This window comes from Oryctolagus cuniculus, chromosome X (assembly GCF_964237555.1).
Source record: "Oryctolagus cuniculus chromosome X, mOryCun1.1, whole genome shotgun sequence".
Lineage (NCBI taxonomy): Eukaryota > Metazoa > Chordata > Mammalia > Lagomorpha > Leporidae > Oryctolagus > Oryctolagus cuniculus.
This window is the reverse complement of record NC_091453.1, coordinates 121,737,624-121,759,638: the sequence shown is the minus strand read 5'-3', so window position 1 is coordinate 121,759,638 and position 22,015 is coordinate 121,737,624. Positions and strand designations below refer to the sequence as shown.

The window sequence follows — 22,015 nt, the reverse complement described above, 5'->3', positions numbered from 1 at the left end:
ATTGTGCCATTTGGTAGCTATAGCTTGAAAGCACAGCCAATGGTGTGCTCTGAGCAGATCACACTAGCTTGTGAACACTAATTGTGTACAACTCTTCCCAATTCTGAATACAATGACATCACTTTGGTGGCTTAATGTCACTAGTGGTGGCTAAAATGCAGCATAAATTAGTAAATGACACAAATTATGTTTTGTTTGGTTTTTCCTTCCTAGAAATATGACTGTTTCCACTTAAAATCATACTACTGCAAAACGTTTGTATATATTGGTATGAGAAAATTCTGAAAATATTCTGTTAATTAGGGTAAATGAAATAGCACAAATAATTAGGTGTTGAAAGAAAAATAATTCTTAATTAAAATATGAAACTCTTCCGGTCACACCTCAATGAAAAGTTTGAGGAGGATATGCAGTTACCTTCAGTAATAATTGCTTAAGAATTTGAGTAATTGATGATTTTATGTACATCAACTATGGTAATTTTATTTTTGTCATATTTATAACTGTTTAATTGTTTCAGATTAGTTGTATTGGAGTGCATTTTGTTGAGGGAAATTCATTAGTACCACAAAGAATCAGTCTATGTACAGGCAAACATTTTTAAAATATTTATTTATTTGAAATGCAAAGAGAATGAACAAGAGCAAGCATGAGAGAGAGAGAGAAAAAGAGAGAGAGAGACAGAGAGAGAGAAGGAATGAATGAATAAGACATTTTCAATCTGCTGTTTCACTCCTTGAATGCCTGTGACAGCTAGTCCTTGGCCATACAAAGTCAGAATCCAAGAATGCCATCCGGGCCTCCCATATGGGTGGCAGGAACTCAAGTACTTAAGTCATGATTTGCTGCCTTCCAGGTGCACTAGTAGGAAGCTAAATGAGAACCAAAAGTGGGACTTAATCCTAGGCACTCCTCAATATGGGATGCCAGAGCCAGTGTTGTGGTTTAGTGGGTAAAGCTTCCACTTGTGACACTGGCATCCCATAAGGGCACCGGTTAATTTCTCGGCTGCTTTACTTCCAATTCAGTTCCTTCTTAATGGCCTAGTAAAGTCATCAGAAGATGGCTCAGGTGCTTGGGCCCCTGCCACCCATGTAAATAGTCTCAGAAGCATATTGAGTTAAAATGACTGCTTGCAAACTATCAAATATTCAAGAAATATACTAGATAAACTCGACTGGTAAACATTTGCTTGATGTAGTGAAGTTGAAACATCACCTGTGATGTTCAGCTTAGTTGCAACAGAATCACCTAGAAAGATAGTTTTAAATACATATTCTTGTACTCCAGAACATGAAGAACTTTGTAAATTCCTTGGAATTTATATTTTAAATAAGTTCCAAGATGATTCTACTATATTTATTGAATACAATATTGTAAATCTTCTCTCATTTTGTTTTACTTTGCAAATCTGCCTTCCTTTTACTTTAAAATATATGCTGTCATATCTGAGTGACAGCCATAAAGGGAAGCTAAAATTAATCAGCAACATCAATAAATAGCTAAAAAATTGTTTCCAATATAGGATGCAATATATTGTGCATACACATGGGAAATTAGTTGGGAAACACAAGAAATTATTTCAATGATTTAGATTTATTTCAGCTTGAAATATTTTTCTGATGCCCTGTCCACATAATTGAGGAGTAAGTGCTGTGACCATTAACTTTACCCAGTAGTTTTTCAGTTCTTCTTTTTGAATGTATATAGCTATTTTGCAAATGAATTAACAAAATCAGAGACACTGGCTTTCAGTCATTATTGCTCTATGAAAATCTTTGGTTATTGCCATATGACCAAACGACTCTTTAATGATTTAAAAGCCAGGAGAAATAAGAATATATTTGCAGAATGGCAATTTAGTGTTTCAAAAATTATGTGTAAGAACTTAAACAAAAATGATCCTGTTTTGTTAACTGATATATTCATTTCCACTTGTACTTTTGCTTTTTCTGAACAGGGTTTTACTTTATCTCAGTTGAATGTGGAATTGCATTCACCTTATGGACTACACATAGAACCTTGAATGCAGAAGATGAACTGCACAGGAGATAATGGGTAATACTCTGCTATTCTTATGAACGTGTCTTTCTTTTAGCACATACACACTTGTTTTCAAAACACAGGATGTATTTCTTTTAATGACCATGAGGAAACAAGCATCCTTACTTTTGTATTTGGCTATGTATTTTATTTTTAAAGGAAAGACAGAGGTTTCCACAGTTACTAACCACATATTTCTTACAGTGCATTGTTGTTGAATGCTTCCAAATGTCATTATAATACCATATTATTTTCTTCTTAATTCATAAAATATTGTAAAAAAAGTGAATTTTAACATTTGGAAAAACTTGGAGTACTCTACTTCTGAAAATAAACATTTCAAGCCTTAAAAAACATGGATACAACATTTAAATACAGGTGTTACAGGAAAATGGTGCTGGAAAACATATTATTATCTCGGTTCTTTGTCTTACACGAAAGAAGAATTTCCAAGCAGACAAGGCGAAGAGGAAAGTGAGATTTAAAGTTTAAAAGCAAGATGTATTAGAGTCCAAGAGCTCCAGCCAGAGTGGCGTGGAGGGGGGGGGGGTGCAAGAGAAGCAAAACCCAAAAAACCCCATGGGCACTGGGTTTTCTAAGTACAATTTCGAAGGAAAAGATACTTGACAATCAGATTGACATTCAGTTACCATGGGGGGACAATATCCATCAAAAGACCTGATTTACAGTCCTATCTGGCTTGCTCTTGATAAAACAACAAATATCCAGAAGGACTTATTTTCACAACAAGCTGTGATCAACACTCCCTTGCTATTCTCATGGTAAATTTGGAGATTCTGAAGGAAGGAGGACATTCTTGCTAAAAAGAACATTTTGGGGGGAAGCAAGCATTGTACATCCCCAATCCCACTAGGACCATCCTAACTGCCTATTAACCCACCTGACTCCTCACACAGGGACTACCATGTGTGTGTGTGTGTGTGTGTGTGTGTGTGTGTTTGAATCTCAATCATTGCCTTTATTGCCTTGGTTCTAATATATTGTCCAGAACCACACATTTAATTACTTTTTCAAAGCATTGATAATATAACATGCCTACAACCAGATAGCTGTTAGCCTTTACATCGGATTATTATAAAGATCAGTTATTGTATTTGATCCTTCATAAGTAGTGCCATTAATCCAAATTAAAATGTTCAGTTAATATGATTGCCTGCAATAAGTAGAAATGAATACATCTTTATTGACAGTGGAGATGATATGGAGTGATAAAGGTATGGTTAGATTAGAATATATTTATTTCACAAAAATTCAAATTTAATGTTGAAATGATAAGAATGTTTTGAATATTTTGGAATTTAATACATGAATTCAATACCAGTCTTATAAATAAATATTCTATGGTAGAGTGGAAAAAGTCATTTTGTAGAAGATAAGTCTTGAATTCTAATTCAGACTCAGTTACTATCAAAGTGTGTAATGTTGGAAGAATCATTTACTCTCTCTGGGTATTAGTTTTCCTGCCTATGATATAAGGATACTGAATTAAATGTTTTAAAGTTTTATTAAATTTTTGGGATTTTGACTGACAAAATGAAGTCACTTACATCATAGCAGTTTAAAGTCTTTTCAGCATGATAATTTGAGGCAACTAGGGCTAGAAACATGAGAGCAAATATGTTCAAATATTTTATTTGAGAACAACCTGGAAATAGTTGTTGATCAGGTCACTACAGTGTTAGCTGTATTCTAGAATTGCAGTAGACAAAGTCCTTAGGATAAGAGCAATTGTATCTAGAAAGGAGATTTATGAAAGCAAAATTAGTTGAAAAAACTCACTTTTAAGTTGATTAATGACAAAAATAGGACTGTAACCCAATTTTGATTCAGTTAACAAAAATAATTGTGAAGTGTTTCAATGCAAAGTGGCTGCTCCTCCTGGGCAAATACAGAAGCTAAAAAGAAATTGACAAAACTTAAAAATAGGTCAAGAAATACCAAATGTATAGTTCTTATTGCAGCCTGTAAAAGTGTGAAAAATGAATTGGAATATAGATATAGAAAATGCATATATAATTTGAGGAAGAAACTCAGCTGAGAAACATGAGGTACAGATTTAGAATTTAGTTCATTTCTGAGATTTAAATACTCACAATAGATTTCCTCTAGCTAGAATAAATAGAATGGAGAAGTATGTAATAAGTAGAGTCCTTTCAAAAAAACAAACACTTAAGCAGTGCTGAAGAATGACTTCAGTTCAGCACAAGCATGCGTGATATTTGCTTCCCTTCATAGACCAGCACCTCTTTGATGGGTTTGTGGGAGTAAATTCAGGACAGTCAGTCATTCAAAAAGCAACTGGCCAGTTTAAACACCCACATAGATCTGTTTAATTACAAGATATCTTCTTATTACAGGAAATGTTAAACTGTGAATCTCAAACATAAAGTGGTTGATTCTCTTGTCTTCTCCTTTTCCCAAGCTCATGGATTCCATTCACTGTTTTCATTGTACTTTGAATTGAGTCAATTGGTAGGAGTCATCCCTGACTCTGACAATGTGATTGAGACCCAAATCATCTTTAGCTAAATGACATTCATCTTTGAAACACATAGTTTTGCTTTCAAATCATAGACCTTTTAGCTCCTATATTTCCTGCTGTATGGTATATTGAGATTGAAAACCTGGCTCTGCCACTAAATACATTGATGACCTTTGGGAATCACTTTCCCGGCCTGCTCATTTAGTTCCCTTACCTCTAAAACGAGCATGTGTAAGATCCTGTTCATAGGCACAATCTGATGGATTTTATCTCTTCTAATGTGAATATCACCTCTATGCTTTGTTCAATCTATTTAGACTTCTGCAATATTTCTGAGTGAGGTCCAATATTTGTTTATTCATTAAAAGCATTCCAAAGAAAGCAGAATATTCCAAATAAGGAAAATCTACACAATCCAAGTGTTCCTTACATAAGTATTTCTTCCAAGTGTTTAGTAATGAAGTGAGCGTTTGGCACAATGGTTGAAGTCCTTCCTTGGATACTCGCAGCACATAGCAGAGTGCCTGGCTTCAAATCGTGAATCTACTTCAACTTCCAACTTCTGCCTAATGTGCACCCTGGGAGGCAGCAGGTGATGGTTAAAGTAGTTGAGTCTCATCACACATGTGGGAGACCAAAATCGAATTCTAAGCTCCTGGCTTCAGTTGGGCTCATCTCTGGCTGTTATAAATATTTACGGAGTGAACCAGCAGTTGAAAGATCTCTGTCTGTCTTGCTCTGCCTTTCAAATAAGTAGAAATAAATCAAGAAACATTTTCTGAGACCCTAGTAAGTACTATTAAGTTAGACAGCTCCAAGTTAATAAAAGGAGAAAAATCAGAGCTGCCATTTATAACCTTACGTGATAAAAGTATGACAATCATATAGATGTTAAGCAGATACAATATTAGAACAGAGAAGTTGGAAAGCATTTAAACCTTTTTCTAATTGGTTAATATCAGTTTTTAAAAAGATAGTAGTGTCTAATTTTTTTAAAAGAAAACACATAGCTAAGAGAATAAAGAGGTAACTTCTATTTTGTAGAATTATAAATGGGAAATCACACACACATGCATATGTATAGTAAGGATATTGTAAATATTTAGCAGGTTCATTGGAGTTAATAAATCATGCTTTTTTGAAGGCATCAACTATAAACAAATCAGAATTTCCTAACTGGAATCAATGAAAAAAGTAAGAAAGAGTATGGCTGCACTATCCCAGCAGCACAGTGAATATGCACTTTGAAAGGTACACTGTATCTGCTTTCATTCAAACCACAAAAAGAATCGCACATTATGTTTGCTGCATTTTTGTGCTTTGCTTTATTGAATGATTAATTATGTCTGTCAACTTCAAATATGAAATTGTGGAAGGAAAATGGTAGGGTGCCTGTGAAAAAAGGAATATGGGGAAATTCCTACAAATATTTTCCTACCTTCATTTTAAATAACTAATATACAACCACACATTTCTGTCAATTTTATTGGTTAAAGAAAGAAAGTAATGTGAACTGAACATTTCAACGATGTCTACAGAAGTAGAGGGGAATGGAGAATTTAGCTAATTATCTAAAATACTCGGGGATAGAGATTACTAGAAAAGCCCAGGAATTTGGGCATGTATCACCTGAATGAGTTATTTACAGTGATTATTTTTTTTATTTTTTATTTAGTAAATATAAATGTTCAAAGTACAGTTAATGGATTACAATGGCTTCCCCCCCCCATAATTTCCCTCCCACTCACACCCCTCCCATCTCCCACTCCCTCTCCCATTCCATTCACATCAAGATTTACAGTGATTATTGTGCTTGAGCAAATGGTAAGTTCTGAATTTTACTTTCTAGTAGCTCCCATAGTTCAAAACTTCAATCACCCTTGGATCCCCATCATAAAAGTCAAGTTATCTACTATATGAATTCATGCCTTAGTGTCTATCCGGAGTAACTTTGAAGAAAAGATATTTTATTTCCTATTTTTTGTTTGTTTTTGTTTTCTAAAAGTATGAAGTAGCTGCTACATGTACTAAGTGACTTTTATTCTCCATGTCATGTCTACTCAGCTCACATTTAATTTCATGTACAGCCTCATTGGATGGTATCATCTCAGCTTATGCTGACAAGACACATTTCTGTTTTCTTCTTATGGCCTTCTCCAATAATGTGGAAGCAAAAATATTCTTAACACATATGAGAGATGTGAGATTATTATCTCCAAGAATAATTCTTTTTTTTAAGATTTATTTTATTTCTTTGAAAGAGTTACAGAGAGAGGTAGAGACAGACAGAGAGGTCTTCCATCCCCTGGTTCACTCCCCAGATGGCCACAACAGCCGGAGCTGGGCCCATCTGAAGCCTGGAGCCAGGAGCTTCCGCGTCTCCAACATGGATGCAGGAGCCCAAGGACTTGGGCCATCTTCTACTGCTTTCCCAGGCCATAGAAGAGAGCTGGATCGGAAGAGGAGTCAAATCGGTGCCCATCTGGGATGCTGGTGCTTCAGGCCAGGGCTTTAACCCATTGTGCCCCCCAAGAGTAATTCTTACATAATGAGGGACAAAGGCCAATATATGTATTTTGCTGACTGTTCAGGTGGGCAATTTTGGCAGATATCCCGTACACTTTTTAGTAGGTCTCAATAGAATTAAATCTTTTTTTCATTGTTGCATAACATGATCGTATTTAATGTTACCAAACTTGATACATACAAGTGGTTGAAATTATAAATACTATGGTATGTATAGTTCATCACAATAAAATATTATACATGTATTTTAATTAAACCAGATGTAAGTACTAAATGATAGAATTAAATCAGTTATATTTTCTATACTGTAGATGTAAATGCATATAATTTTCTTCTTTTTTTTTTTTTTTTTTTTTTTGACAGGCAGAGTGGACAGTGAGAGCGAGAGACAGAGAGAAAGGTCTTCCTTTGCCGTTGGTTCACCCTCCAATGGCCGCCACGGCCGGCGCGCTGCGGCCGGCGCACCGCACTGATCCGATGGCAGGAGCCAGGAGCCAGGTGCTTTTCCTGGTCTCCCATGGGGTGCAGGGCCCAAGCACCTGGGCCATCCTCCACTGCACTCCCTGGCCACAGCAGAGGGCCGGCCTGGAAGAGGGGCAACCGGGACAGAATCCGGCGCCCCGACCGGGACTAGAACCCGGTGTGCCGGCGCCGCTAGGCGGAGGATTAGCCTAGTGAGCCGCAGCGCCGGCCGTATAATTTTCTTCTTAAAAGAAAATAATTTCCGGGAATTAGTTTTAGATCCTTGATCAAATATAAGTTGGCTGTAGATGTTTGGGTTGATTTCTGGTATTTCAATTCTGTTCCATTGGTCTATCCATCTGTTTCTATACCAGTACCATGCTGTTTTGATTACAACTGCCCTGTAGTATGTCCTGAAATCTGGTATTGTGATGCCTCCAGCTTTGTTTTTGTTGTAAAAGATTGCTTTAGCTATTCGAGGTCTCTTGTGCCTCCATATAAATTTCAGTACCATTTTTTCCAGATCTGAGAAGAAGGTCTTCGGTATCTTGATTGGTATCGCATTGAATCTGTAAATTGCTTTTGGGAGAATGGACATTTTGATGATGTTGATTCTTCCAATCCATGAGCATGGAAGATTTTTCCATTTCTTGGTATCCTCTTCTATTTCTTTCTTTAAGGATTTGTAATTTTCATCGTAGAGATCTTGAACGTCCTTGGTTAAGTTGATTCCAAGTTATTTGATTGTTTTTGTAGCTATTGTGAATGGGATTGATCTTAGAAGTTCTTCCTCAGCCATGGCATTGTCTGTGTATACAAAGGCTGTTGATTTTTGTGCATTGGATTTCCACGTGTAGAAGCATGAAGCAAGACCCCTACCTTACACCTTACACAAAAATCCACTCAACATGGATTAAAGACCTAAATCTATGACCTGACACCATCAAGTTACTAGAGAACGTTGGAGAAACCCTTCAAGATATTGGCACAGGCAAAGAATTTCTGGAAAAGACCCAGGAGGCACAGGCAGTCAAAGCCAAAATCAACTATTGGGATTGCATCAAATTGAGAAGTTTCTGTACTGCAAAAGAAACAGTCAGGAGAGTGAAGAGACAACCGACAGAATGGGAAAATATATTTGCAAACTATGCAACAGATAAAGGGTTAATAACCAGAATCTACAAAGAGATCCAGAAACTCCACAAAAACAAAACCAACAACCCACTTAAGAGATGGGCCAAGGACCTCAATAGACATTTTTCAAAAGAGGAAATCCAAATGGCCAACAGGCACATGAAAAAATGTTCAAGGTCATTAGCAATCAGGGAAATGCAAATCAAAACCACAATGAGGTTCCACCTCACCCCAGTTAGAATGACTCACATGCAGAAATCTACCAACAACAGATGCTGGCAAGGATGTGGGGAAAAAGGGACACTAACCCACTGTTGGTGGGAATGCAAATTGGTCAAGCCACTATGGAAGTCAGTCTGGAGAGTCCTCAGAAACCTGAAGATAACCCTACCGTTCGACCCAGCCATTCCACTCCTTGGAATTTACCCAAAGGAATTTAAATTGGCAAACAAAAAAGCGGTCTGCACCCTAATGTTTATTGCAGCTCAATTCACAATAGCCAAGACCTGGAACCAACCTAAATGCCCATCAACGGTAGACTGGATAAAGAAATTATGGGATATGTACTCTTTAGAATACTATACCGCAGTAAGAAACAACGAAATCCAGTCATTTGCAACAAAATGGAGGAATCTGGAACACATCATGCTGAGTGAAGTAAGCCAGTCCCAAAGGGACAAATACCATATGTTCTCCTTGATCGGTGACAACTGACTGAACACCAAAAAGGAAACCTGTTGAAGTGAAATGGACACTATGAGAAATGGTGACTTGATCAGCATAGCCCTGACTGTGAATGAACAACTTAATACATTATCCCTCTTAGTAGTTTTTTTTGTCTGTTCTACTTAATATGACTGGTTTAATTCAGTAATTAAATGCACAGTTATTCTTAAGTGTTGAAAATTAACTGAAATGTGATCCCTGTTAAACATCAGAGTGGGAATAGAGAGGGAAGAGATGTATAATTTGGGACATGCTCAAGCTGACTTGCCCCAAATGGTAGAGTTAGAAACATACCAGGGGATTCCAATTCAATCCCATCAAGGTGGCATGTACCAATGCCATCTCACTAGTCCCAGTGATCAATTTCTGTTCACAATTGATCATAATGAAAGGACTAAGAGTCAAAGGGAGAACATAAACAAGTCCAGTACCTGCTAACACTAACCGATAGAATAAATAAAGGGGAGAGTGATCCAACATGGGAAGTGAGATACACAGCAGACTCATAGAATGGCAGATGTCCTAAACAGAACTGTGGCCTCAGAATCAGCCCTAAAGGCATTTGGATCTGGCTGAAAAGCCCATGAGAGTATTTCAGGCATGGAAAGCCAAGACACTCTGGCAAAAGATCTCTGTGAGTGAGATCCCAGTGGAAAGAACAGGTCATCAAAGAAGGAGGGACCTTTCTCTGAAGGGAGGAGAGAACCTCCACTTTGACTATGACCTTGTCTAAACAAGATAAGAGTCGGAGAACTCAGAGGGCTTCCATAGCCTTGGAAACTCATGACTGGAGCATAGGGAGATTACTGATGCCATAGACAGGAGTGTCAATTGGTAAAGTCAACAACAGGAGTCACTGTGCACTTACTCCTCATGTAGGATCTCTGTCCTTAAGGTGCTGTGCATTGAGATTTAATGCTATAACGAGTACTCAAACAATATATTTCACTTTGTGTTTCTATGGGGGTGCAAACTGTTGAAATCTTTACTTAATGCATACTAAACTGATCCTCTGTAAAAAAAAAAAAAAAGAAAGAAATGATCAATTCCCAACTTGACTCTCACTGGGATTAAACATGACAATAGGTCTGATCTGATTTCATCATCATTTAAAAAAATCATCTATTATTTTTCACTTTATGTTTCTGTGTGGGAGCAAACTGTTGAAATCCTTACTTAATGTATACTAAGTTGATCTTCTGTATATTAAGATAATCGAAAATGAATCTTGATGTGAATGGAAGGGGAGAGGGTGTGGGAAAGGGGAGGGTTGTGGGTGGGAGGGACGGTATGGGGGGGGAAGCCATTGTAATCCATAAATCGTATTGGAAATTTATATTCATTAAATAAAAGTTAAAAAAATTAAAAAAAAGAAAATAATTTCCGGGAGTGTTCTTTCTCTGTGGCAACCAGGCATACAGCTGTCTTCTCACTAACTGAACAGGGACCTGTACTCTTGCTTTCCTCTTTCCTTCTTTGTCCTCCTCATTTTGACCATCTTTTCCACTATGGCAATGTCTCTGATATCTCCTTTTATCCTCAAAATCATAGTGCTCCTATTCCTACCATGTGTAATTAGCATATTTCAAAATCCCTTACAGGAGCAAATGACTGCTATATCCAGTTCAGTGGCAACATACGACTGCTTCTTCTTCAACCAATCCAATCCAATCCAGTGTATGCTCCATGTCTATGCCCCCTATCAGCAGAAGGTAGGCAGAAAGAAACCGGTGCCCCATCTCCTCTTCTGTGCTTAGAGTCAGCATTGATGGAACGAGGACATGAGTCTCAGGCATTTTTGGTTTCTTGTTGCCCCTGCCTTCTTTCAAGAAACCTGTTCATTCTCATACCTGGTATGTTCCTCACCCCAACCCCTGCATACTTCTCCAGGACTGAGAGCCTATGAAAAATCTGAAAAACCTGTATGGTGCACAATACCAACATGGTGCATGTGATCTTCCTCCAACTCTTTTTCCAGAATGCGCAGCTGTCTGCGGACAACCACCTGAGCAATACTGCACACAGCCAGAAGGAAAACCGAGAGCGGCAGGAGCACAGCGACAGGAGGAGAGTTGGCAGCCCGAGCCTTTGTCCAGTGGACGACCCCAGGGTAACTCACGGCAGGTGGTGGAACAAGATGAGGAGGAAGATGAGGAGCTGACACTGAAATATGGCGCCAAACATGTCATCATGCTATTTGTCCCTGTGACCCTCTGCATGGTGGTGGTCGTGGCTACTATCAAATTGGTCAGCTTTTACACCCGGGAGGACGGGCAGCTAATCTATATCTCGTTCACAGACGACACCGAGACAGTGGGCCAGAGAGCACTGCACTCGATTCTGAATGCTGCCATCATGATCAGTGTCATTGTCGTCATGACTATCCTCCTGGTGGTTCTCTATAAATATAGGGGCTACAAGGTTATCCATGCCTGCCTTATTGTTTCATCTCTATTATTGCTCTCCTTTCCCTCAAAACTTCAGATTTTTTTCAATTCTGTTAAAATGTTTACATCAAAAGTGTTTGTAATGTGTCTGTTCTGTTCTATAATTCCTACTATGTTTCATGTCATTCGTTTTTAAGATGTATTTATTTATTTGAAAGGTAGAGCTATAGAAAGAGAGAGAGAAGAGGAGACAGAGAGAGAGAGAATGTTCCACTGTCTAGTTCAATCCCCAAATGGCCACGACAGCCAGAGGTGGACCAGGCTGAAATGAAAATCCAGGAGCTTCATCCACGTGGGTGCAGGGGCCCAAATACCTGGGCCATCTTCCCCTGCTTTCCCAAGCAAATTAGCATGGAGCTGGATGGAAAGTGGAACAGCCAGGACCTGAATCAGTGCTCATATAAGATGCTAGTGTGGCAGATGGCAGCTTGACCTGCTGTGTCACAACACCACCCTGTGTTCCTTTTAAAATCCCCAAACTTTATCCAATAGCATGTATACTCCCATACTTTTTCACACCTTGGCTTCTCCATTTTGTTTTTTCCTTGCATTTTTCAGTTTGTTGTTTGGGTTGACTGGATTCCTTTCTTAAGAGCATGATTATAAAAGAGGCCACTGAAAGCTATTGCCCTGACAGAAATTCTACATACACTGTACTTGGAAGTTATAATACTTAGTTTAATCAAAGGCAGAGGTTTTCCCGCTTTTATTCTTTTTAATATTTTTCTGAAGGCTTCCCAAAAGAAATACAGTGGAAATATAATTAGTTTGCCATCTTCTATCAGACATCTTCTGAATTCCTGCTACTTAATAAATTGCTTACACCACAAAGTGGTAAATTCCAGAATTTTGGAGTTCTAGATCTGTGGCATGCTGCTAATGGAGCCTGACGATATTTACCCTGAAATCGGTTTCCTTATTTGTTTTTTTTTTCTGGTTTCTTTTTTTTAAAACTTTTATTTAATGAATATAAATTTCCAAAGTACAGCTTATGGATTACAATGGCTTCCCCACCATAACGTCCCTCCCACCCGCAACCCTCCCTTTTCCCACTCCCTCTCCCCATCCATTCACATCAAGACTCATTTTCGATTCTCTTTATATACAGAAGATCAGTTTAGCATACATTAAGTAAAGATTTCAACAGTTTGCTCCCACACAGAAACATAAAGTGAAAAATACTGTTTGAGTACTAGTTATAGCATTAGATCTCAATGTACAGCACACTAAGGACAAAGATCCTACATGAGGAGTAAGTGCACAGTGACTCCTGTTGTTGACTTAACAAATTGACACTCTTGTGTATGGCATCAGTAATCACTCTAGGCTCTTGTCATGAGCTGCCAAGGCTATGGAAGCCCCCTGAGTTCACTGACTCTGATCATTTTTAGACAAGGCCATTGTCAAAGTGGAAGTTCTCTCCTCCCTTCAGAGAAAGGTACCTCCTTCTTTGATGACCCATTCTTTCCACTGGGATCTCACTCGTGGAGATCTTTCATTTAGGTTTTTTGTTTGTTTGTTTGTTTGTTTTTGTTTTTGTTTTTGTTTTTCCCAGAGTGTCTTGGCTTTCCATGCCTGAAATAGTCTCATGGGCTTTTCAGCTGGATCCGCATGCCTTAAGGGCTGATTCTGAGGCCAGAGTGCTGTTTAGGACATCTGCCATTCTATGGGTCTGCTGTGTATCTCACTTCCCATGTTGGATCATTCTCTCCCTTTTTGATTCTACCAGCTAGTATTTGCAGACACTATTCTTGTTTATGTGATCCCTTTGGTTCTTAGTCCTATCATTATGATCAATTGTGAACAGAAATTGATCACTGGGACTAGTGAGATGGCATTGGTACATGCCACCTGGATGGGATTGAATTGGAATCCCCTGGTATGTTTCTAACTCTACCGTTTGATGTAAGGCAGCTTGAGCATGTCCCGAATTGCACATCTCTTCCCACTTTCATTCCCACTCTTATATTTAACAGTGATCACTTTTCAGTTAAGTTTCAGCACTTAAGAATAACTGTGTATTGATTACAGTATTCAACCAAAAGTATTAAGTAGAACAAACAAAAAAAATACTAAGAGGGATAACATATCAAGTGGTTCATCAACAGTCAGGGAGAGGGCTGATCAAGTCACCATTTCTCATAGTGTTCATTTCACTTTAACAGGATTCCTTTTTGGAGCTCAGTTAGTTGTCACCTATCAGGGAGAACATATGGTATTTGTCCCTTTGGGACTGGCTTAATTCACTCAGCATGATGTTTTCCAAATTCCTCCATCATGTTGCAAATGACTGGGTTTCATTGTTTTTGACTGCTGTATAGTATTCTATAGAGTACATGTCCCATAATTTCTTTATCCAGTCTACTGTTGATGAGCATTTTGGTTGGTTCCAGGTCTTAGCTATTGTGAATTGAGCTGCAATAAACATTAATGTGCAGACAGCTTGTTTGTTTGCTAATTTAATTTCCTTTGGGTAAATTCCAAGGAGTGGAATGGCTGGGTTGAATGGTAGGGTTATATTCAGGTTTCTGAGGACTCTCCAGACTGACTTCCATAGTGGCTTGACCAGTTTGCATTCCCACCAACAGTGGGTTAGTGTCCCTTTTTCCCCACATCCTCTCCAGCATCTATTGTTGGTAGATTTCTGCATGTGAGCCATTCTAACTGGGGTGAGGTGGAACCTCATTGAGGTTTTGATTTGCATTTCCCTGATTGCTAGTGATCTTGAGCATTTTTTCATGTGCCTGTTGGCCATTTGGATTTCCTCTTTTGAAAAATGTCTATTGAGGTCCTTGGCCCATCTCTTAAGTGGGTTGTTTGTTTTGATCTTGTGGAGTTTCTTGATTTCTTTTAGATTCTTGTTACCAACCCTTTATCTGTTGCATAGTTTGCAAATATATTTTCCTATTCTGTCGGTTGTCTCTTAACTTTCCTGACTGTTTCTTTTGCAGTACAGAAACTTCTCAATTTGATGCAATCCCAATAGTTGATTTTGGCTTTGACTGCCTGTGCCTCCTGGGTCTTTTCCAGAAATTCTTTGCCTGTGCCAATATCTTGAAGGGTTTCTCCAACGTTCTCTAGTAACTTGATGGTGTCAGGTCATAGATTTAGGTCTTTAATCCATGTTGAGTGGATTTTTGTGTAAGGTGTAAGGTAGGGGTCTTGCTTCATGATTCTGCACATGGAAATCCAGTTTTCCCAGCACCATTTATTGAATAGGCTGTCCTTACTCCAGGGATTGGTTTTGGATCCTTGGTCATATATGAGTTGGCTGTAGATGTTTGGATTGATTTCTGGTGTTTCAATTCTGTTCCATTGGTCTATCCATCTGTTATAAGACACCGAGAAAGCATTTGATAAAATACAACACCCTTTCATGATGAAAACGCTAAGCAAACTGGGTTTGGAAGGAACATTCCTCAATACAATCAAAGCAATCTATGAAAAACCCACAGCCAACATCCTATTGAATGGGGAAAAGTTGGAAGCATTTCCACTGAGATCTGGTACCAGACAGGGATGCCTACTCTCACCACTGCTATTCAATATAGTCCTGGAAGTTCTAGCCAGAGCTATTAGGCAAGGAAAAGAAATTAAAGGGATACAAATTGGGAAGGAAGAACTCAAACTATCCCTCTTTGCAGATGATATGATTCTTTATTTAGGGGACCCAAAGAACTCTACTAAGAGACTATTGGAACTCCTAGAATATTTTGGCAAAGTAGCAGGGTATAAAATCAATGCACAAAAATCAACAGCCTTTGTATACACATACAATGCCATGGCTGAGGAAGAACTTCTAAGATCAATCCCATTCACAATAGCTACAAAAACAATCAAATACCTTGGAATCAACTAAACCAAGGACGTTCAAGATCTCTATGATGAAAATTACAAAACCTTAAAGAAAGAAATAGAAGAGGATACCAAGAAATGGAAAAATCTTCCATGCTCATGGATTGGAAGAATCAATATCATCAAAATGTCCATTCTTCCAAAAGCAATTTATAGATTCAATGCAATACCAATCAAGATACCGAAGACCTTCTTCTCAGATCTGGAAAAAATGATGCTGAAATTCATATGGAGACACAGGAGACCCCGAATAGCTAAAGCAATTTTGTACAACAAAAACAAAGCCGGAGGCATCACAATACCAGATTTCAGGACATACTACAGGGCAGTTGTAATCAAAACAGCATGGTACTGGTACAGTTTCCTTGTTTGTAAGGGATGATATTAGGATGATTATATTTCTTTTTTTAACCCATGGAAGTCTCATGTTATGCTTATTGTCTAAGCTTAATTACTAAGAGCTACCATTTTACCCCAAAAATGCTCTGCTATGCAAAACAAAATGCATGGGCATTCTAATGAATGGTGGTGGCTACCATATACTGTTGTTGTGATCATTAGAAGTTACACAATGTAGTGTAGAATATAGAGCCTGGCACACCACTGACTGAAAAATCAGGATTCTTCCCCTACCAGATACTGTATTTGAAAATAAATGTGCACCCTTTCTCTGGGGGGAGCATTTTCCAGTTTGACCTATGCAGAGAAAGTCCATAATATTCTCTCTAATACTCATGTTCTCCTCATGAGTTTCTTTCAAAAAGTTCATGGAAAATGGAATTAAAACATAAATTTGTTTTGTTGCAAAATATGTTTTAAATACACACGTACAAGAGTTCCTCAAATAAATTCACAGGAAAGTCACATGATGAAAAACTATGTCTGAATTTCAAAAATGCATCAAAAATTATCTTTTAATTCCAGTTTTCCATGAACTTTTTGAAGGAACTTCATCTGCATTTCCAATGTGTAAAGGATGATTATGCAAATGTTGCTTTTGGACAGAGGTGAAAAAGAATATGCTTTGATTTCAAAGTTTATGAGAACAGTTTGGGGGAGTTCTATGGGAATGCATGAAGCAAAGATATATGGACATTCACTTTACCCTAAATAATCATGAAATGTAAGTTGCCGAAGAAAGAAGAAATTCTTTCGAAAGATTTATCATTCCAGTTTGTGAATATACAACTGAGAAATGATTGAGGTGGCAGGAGCTAGCAGGAGCTAGTCAAGGACTTTATTATTTATTGTGTTCATGTATCTATATGAACTTCCTGGGGGAAATGAAAATTACTTTCTTTGAAAATTGTGCTGTTTGTACTATTATTAAACACATTTCATATGCTTGTGAATATGTTAGCATAAGGGAACGATTGAGTTATATGCTACATTTGCCTCAGGAAAAAAAAAAATATTGCTCCTTAACTAAAAGGTATAAAGAAACCCAAATGTGAAAATCCAGAAATAGACAAAAAATTTCTTTGCTTTTCCCTGATTCTAGATTTCCAAAAAATCTCATCTCATCCATTTTAAAGATACCAAAATAATATCATTACTAATAAATGTAGGTGTGCATACTTACGAATATGTAATTAAAATGAACATAAATGATTTGCATACTAGTTCTTTTTTTTGAATAAGTGCTTTTTGACTTGCTTATACTTACCATTTCTGTGTAAGTTTATCTCTGTATCACTTATTTCATGAATATCTAAATAGTATAAAGATATTCATAAATGAACAAAATACTGAAGGAACTTTTGCTGATAACTGTATCTTCCTCCTCAAATTTATGTAAAATATCTTTAAAGAAAAAGCTCACGTGTGATTCCATTAAAAATGTCAATATTTTTCCTAAAAATTAAATTTCACAAACTATACTTGGAGATGATGATTTCTTTATAAAATGAATTTACATAGAATCATTTTAGGGAGTTCTCTTGGATTATTATTATTTTTAAAATATTTATTTTATTTATTTGAAAGGCAGTTACAGAAAGAGAAGGAGAGACACAGAGGAAAAAAAGAGAGAGATCTGCCACCTCCTGGTTCACTCCTCAAATGGCAGCAACAGCCAGGGCTGGGCCAAACTGAAGTCAGGAGCCAGGAGATTCTTCCGGGTCTCCCACGTGGGTGCGGGGGCCTAAGCCAGCCATCCTCCACAGCTTTCCCAGGTACATTAGCAGGGAGCTGGATTGGAAGTAGAATATCTGGGACTTGAACCAGTGCCCACATGGGATGTCAATGTCTCAGCTGTGACTGTACCCAGTACGCCTTGTTTTTTAGATTACACTATGTAATAAGATCAATGTGCTGTGCTATTTCATGGATATATTTGCTGCAGAAACAAAATATATAACTATATTAGCTATTCATTATGTTGAAAGCTAATTTTAACTTGTTTTAAAACATATTTTGAAGTGCCGGCTCTGTTGTGAAGCTGGTTAAGCAGCACCGTCATCCCATGTGAGCACCAATTTTAGTCCTGGCTGCTCCACTTCCAATCCAGCTCTCTGCTGATGTGCCTGGGAAAGCAGTGGAGGATGGCCCAAATGCTTGGGCCCCACATGGGAGACCTGGAGGAAGCTCCTGACTCCTAGCCTCTGATAGGCTCCGACCATTGAAGCCATTTGGGGAGTGAACCAGCAGATGGAAGATCTCTCTCTCTGACTCTCTTCTCTCTCTCTCTCTTTCTCTCTCTGCAATTCTGCCTTTTAGATAAATAAAATAATTTTTTTAAAAAATACATATTTTGAAAACATACTAATGACAATTACTATGACACTAACTTGAGAACCAACAGGTTAATAAACAAAATAAGCATTCCTAAAATAAATCATAGTATATATAATAATTTAGTATTTAAAAATAAGTCGTAGAAACCAATTTGGGGACTCAATGGAACTTTCATTGAGTTATGATGAGGATTTTGGTTATTTTCAGGATAGGATCATGTTTAAACCTCATACTGAATTATATAATGCACAAAAATATGTCATCCATAAAAATAAACTCCAGTACTCTAATAACAAAATTGAAAAAAATAAAGCCTCAATGTGTAAAAGAAAATAGAAATAAAAATGGCAATTGTCTCAGGAGGGGAAATGAGTTTTCAGTTACAAAAGAAATTACAAATGAAATGTTTCATCTATTTTGTTACGTAACATTTTTAATCTTTCTGTTTAAAAGACGGTAAAGAGCTCTCTGCTGTGGCCAGGGAGTGCAGTGGAGGATGGCCCGAGTACTTGGGCCCTGCACCCCATGGGAGACCAGGAGAAGTACCTGGCTCCTGCCATCGGATCCGTGCGGTGCACCGGCCACAGCGCGCTGGCCATGGCGGCCATTGGAGGGTGAACCAACGGCAAAAGGAAGACCTTTCTCTCTGTCTCTCTCGCTCTCTCATTGTCCACTCTGCCTGTCCAAAAAAAAAAAAAAAAAAAGTAAAAGACAGTAAAAGAATACAAAAAATGCATAGGAATGAAATGAACATCTCAGGATATAATTGACATTTTTAGCCCTTTTTGTATTCCTTGTGGAACTGTGCTCTTCCTATTTTTTACTAGTTGAATATTGTGGATGGTGGTAAATTAAGCCTGTGGTTATAGAGTGGATTAAAAATATCTCTTTGCAAATATTAATGAAAAAAAAAGAAAGGAGTGAAGGAGGGGGATCGGGAGAGTGAGAGGGAAGTATGTTTATCATCTTAAAATTGTTTCTATGACAAAAAAAACTACTAAGAGGGATAATGTATTAAGTTGTTCATTAACAGTCAGGGCTATGCTGATCAAGTCACCATTTCTCATAGTGTCCATTTCACTTCAACAGGTTTCCTTTTTGGTGTTCAGTCAGTTGTCACCGATCAGGGAGAACATATGGTATTTGTCCCTTTGGGACTGGCTTACTTCACTCAGCATGATGTGTTCCAGATTCCTCCATTTTGTTGCAAATGACTGGATTTCATTGTTTCTTACTGCGGTATAGTATTCTAAAGAGTACATATCCCATAATTTCTTTATCCAGTCTACCGTTGATGGGCATTTAGGTTGGATCCAGATCTTAGCTATTGTGAATTGAGCTGCAATAAACATTAGGGTGCAGACCGCTTTTTTGTTTGCCAATTTAAATTCCTTTGGCTAAATTCCAAGGAGTGGAATGGCTGGGTCGAACGGTAGGGCTATATTCAGGTTTCTGAGGACTCTCCAGACTGACTTCCATAGTGGCTTGACCAGTTTGCATTCCCACCAACAGTGGGTTAGTGTCCCTTTTTCCCCACATCCTCGCCAGCATCTGTTGTTGGTAGATTTCTGAATGTGAGCCATTCTAACTGGGGTGAGGTGGAACCTCATTGTGGTTTTGATTTGCATTTCCCTCATTGCTAGTGACCTTGAACATTTTTTCATGTGCCTGTTGGCCATTTGGATTTCCTCTTTTGAAAAATGTCTATTGAGGTCCTTGGCCCATCTCTTCAGTGGGTTGTTGGTTTTGTTTTTGTGGAGTTTCTTGATCTCTTTGTAGATTCTGGTTATTAACCCTTAATCTGTTGCATAGTTTGCAAATATTTTTTCCCATTCTGTTGGTTGTCTCTTCACTCTCCTGACTGTTCCTTTTGCATTACATGAAACTTCTCAATTTGATGCAATCCCAATAGTTGATTTTGGCTTTGACTGCCTGTGCCTCCTGGGTCTTTTCCAGAAATTCTTTGCCTGTGCCAATATCTTGAAGGGTTTCTCCAATGTTCTCTAATAACTTGATGGTGTCATGTCGTAGATTTAGGTATTAATCCATGTTGAGTGGATTTTTGTGTAAGGTGTAAGGTAGGGGTCTTGCTTCATGCTTCTGCACGTGGAAATCCACCTAAATGAAAGATCTCTGTGAGTGAGATCCCAGTGGAAAGAACAGGTCTTCAAGGAAGGAGGTACCTTTCTCTGAAGGGAGGAGAGAACCTCCACTTTGACTATGACCTTGTCTAAACAAGATAAGAGTCGGAGAACTCAAGGGGCTTCCATAGCCTTGGAAACTCATGAATTGAGCATAGGGAGACTACTGATGCCATAGACAGGAGTGTCAATTGGTAAAGTCAACAACAGGAGTCACTGTGCACTTACTCCTCATGTAGGATCTCTGTCCTTAATGTGCTGTACATTGAGATTTAATGCTATAACGAGTACTCAAACAATATATTTCACTTTGTGTTTCTATGGGGGTGCAAACTGTTGAAATCTTTACTTAATGTATACTAAACTGATCTTCTGTTAAAAAAAAAAGAAGAAATTATCAATTCCCAACTTGACTCTCACTGGGATTAAACATGACAATAGGTCTGATCTGATTTCATCATCATTTAAAAAATCATCTATTATTTTTCACTTTATGTTTCTGTGTGGGAGCAAACTGTTGAAATCTTTACTTAATGTATACTAAACTGATCTTCTGTATATTAAGAGAATCGAAAATGAATCCTCATGTGAATGGAAGGGGAGAGGGAATGGGAAAGGGGAGGGTTGTGGGTGGGAGGGACGTTATGGGGGGGAAGCCCTTGTAATCCATAAGCCGTACTTTGGAAGTTTATATTCATTAAATAAAAGTTATAAAAAATTGTTTCTATGAAATACATGAAACCTGTTATCTTTATATTAGTTTAAAGAAGGAATAAAAGGCGAAAGATTTATACGATCTGAAGAGAAACCAGATCTGAAGAGAAACTGCCCGACGCCCGCCCCCCGGCCACAGGGGACCGGGGAGCTCAGACGGACGCCGGAGACGGAAGAGGAGGGCAAGAGGCGCACACGCACCACCCAGACGCACCCCACCGGCCAACCCGGACCGCCACGGCCACGCGGCAGCGACGGCACACGCCCCCTCGTCCACCCCCAACAACCCCCATCGCCAACGACAAGCACACACAGACCTCGAGGCCCTCTCGGGACGCCACGAAGTTGGGGGTGAGAGGAGTGCGGCAGAAGGGGTAGGGGGAGAGGGAAAGGCGGGAGGACGGCAACGGCCCCGAGGCGTGCGTGGGAGGGGACAACCTCCTCCTCCCTCCTCCGCGCCCAGGTGGCTCCGGGGCGGCTGGGCCTCCAACGGAGAGAGGGATGACGGGCCCCGGGATGGAGAGACAAGACGAGGGGCGGGGGGAGTTGAAAATTAACTGAAATGTGATCCCTGTTGAACATGGTGGTGGGAATGGGAGAGGGAAGAGATGTATAATTTGGGACATGCTCAGGCTGACTTGCCCCAAGTGGTGGAGTTGGAAGCATACCAGGGGATTCCAATTCAATCCCATCGAGGTGGCATGTACCAATGCCATCTCACTGTTCCA

General features: G+C 38.7%; 1 pseudogene; it reads left to right on the top strand.

The window, feature by feature from the left end:
* The first annotated feature begins 11,336 nt into the window (after positions 1-11,336).
* On the top strand, positions 11,337-21,665 carry LOC103352058 (presenilin-1-like; annotated as a pseudogene).
* The last annotated feature ends 350 nt before the right edge of the window (positions 21,666-22,015 follow it).